Below are 2128 nucleotides of genomic sequence, written 5' to 3'. Positions count from 1 at the left end.
ACCAGAATGGACTCCCCACCTGCAATTCCAGTAAACATCTCATCTCAGCAGCAGCTTGTTCAGAAGGTTTTCACTTTTTGTTTCTTTATGTGACCTTGGAGCTGTGATTTTTATCAGGAAGATTTAGGAAATTCATGTTCATCTTAAAGTTAAGCTGTGAGGCTTTACAGAATATGTTTCAGTATGCCTCAATTGCAATGTGAGGAATAAGGCAAAGGCAGGCATCCTGAATCCCTTGAGCATGACTTGTATTTTGTCACGCCTTATGACATGGTAGGGTAAGTATGAAATAGTAGGTGCGTCTACATGTGTGAATAATTTAGGAGCAGTTCACTCTTAAGTAAACTGCTCGAAAGTAAACTCTTCTGGGCATGCGTCTACACATGCAGGGACACAGAAGCTGATTTGTTGCTCCTAGCAGCAAACTGCTCCTGCTCCCTATGGCCCTGCAATGGGCCCCTGCAGCAGCCAGAGGGAGCTCTAGGCTTCTCCTCGGTGCTAGCTCAGGGGGCCAAGACATTGCTCCCTAGCCCTGGGAGTTTCCTGCTGCCAGGGTGGGCTCTGCCACCAGAGCCCAGGCCGGGACAATGTTACCTGGCCCTAGCAGCAGAGAGCTCCCAGTCCTCGCTCCATGGTCACAGGGCCTGGGCTGGGAGACACTTATCTCTCAGCACCAGCTCTGTGGTTGCAGGGCCAGCACTGGGAGATCCTTATCTCCCAGACAGAGCCCCATGGTCATAGGACCCAAGCTGGGAGATTCTTATCTCCCAGTGCCACCTCCATGGTCACAGGGGCAGTCCTGGGAGATTCTTCTGGTTGCTCTTCTGGTAGCTCCCTGCTGCTGGGGCAGGGGACATGGTCTGCAGTGCAGTAAAGCATCTTGTGTAGATGCACCCAGTGTTGTGTTTGGAGTTTGGGTCAGTTAAGTGAGAGGAGTGTTAAATGCTCAGGTTTTATATAAATCTTGCCACAATGGAAAAAGTCATGGAACAGAAAATTCTAAAGCCCAGCCCTCACTCTCTCGCTCACACTCACACCTATATGACCAGATAATTCAAGTAGGGCGAGACTCCGCAAGGTGAACCTGGCAGAGATACTTTTAAACAGGTTCTTCAAGGATTTGTTCTGAGAACAGGAGCGGTCTTGCAACACTGACTGTTGTGTCAACTGCTTTGCTTACCTTCTGGCAACATGACTTCAACAGGACATGCAGTGTGTCACAGCGGGGTCCTGCAGGAGGGCCGTGATCTCCTCAAGGCCCCCTTCCCATGCCAAGTTGGCCCAAAGGGCACCCTCACTTCTTGCCCGCCACGTCTTTGATGGAGATAAGATGTATGGGAGGCTGCCTTACATCCTCTTGGACACGGGTTGCTGTGATATCTGCCCCGTGGACTCACAGACCCCTTGTGGGTCCTGCTCTGCAATGCGTGCTTCAGGGGCACCCTAGCCTTATGGGCTATGCATGGCTCCAACCACCCCTTTACCATGCCCCAAGCCTCGCAGCTGGAATAGACATTGTTCGGTTCAGGTCTACACCCTCTCTCTGGCGCTCGGGTTCTCCACGGCCCTGTCTCTCTCTGTGCCCTCCCTCCGGGCCTTCTCAGTAATGCCACCCTCCCCTCTGGGCCTTCTCATCAACACCCCCTTTCTGGGGCTCCTCAACTGCCCTTCTGTGGGGCTGGAGTCAGTGCACCCCGAATGCTGTGCCCTCATTGGCGCTGGGGCCCCCACACTGCTGTGGGTCCCCTATGAGGCCTCCTCCAATCCCTATTAGCCTCACCCAAACCACCGGTATCAAACAGTAACACAAACGCAAGCCCCTTGGCTATAACAAACAGAAGCCGCCCGGCTCTAACCACATTCAAGCCTACTGGGGATTCTTCATCTCACAGCAGTGTCCAACGCTGCTCCTGCATCAGGCTTCTCCTCTCTTCCATGACAGAAAGCTCCTTCCTCCTTGGCTGCTGGCAGGGAACAGCCCTGGTCTCAGCCCCTAGGGTTTATAAGGGAGCCAGGCCCTGCCCCTTTCAGTCAGCTGACCGCTGGCAGGTGTGATCTCTTGCTATCTCCAGTTGCCCTGGCAACCAACAGCTGGGCTCCCTATTCACTGCTAGGGCTCTTTCTCTAG

At 53.3% G+C, this 2128-nt stretch overlaps 1 pseudogene; it reads left to right on the top strand.

Moving 5' to 3' along the window:
* LOC106722130 overlaps positions 1–2128 on the top strand; it is a 61094-nt pseudogene that overhangs the window by 28584 nt on the left and 30382 nt on the right.

Source organism: Alligator sinensis, unplaced genomic scaffold (genome assembly GCF_000455745.1).
Source record: "Alligator sinensis unplaced genomic scaffold, ASM45574v1 scaffold665_1, whole genome shotgun sequence".
Lineage (NCBI taxonomy): Eukaryota > Metazoa > Chordata > Crocodylia > Alligatoridae > Alligator > Alligator sinensis.
This window is presented reverse-complemented; position numbering and strand designations above follow the sequence as displayed.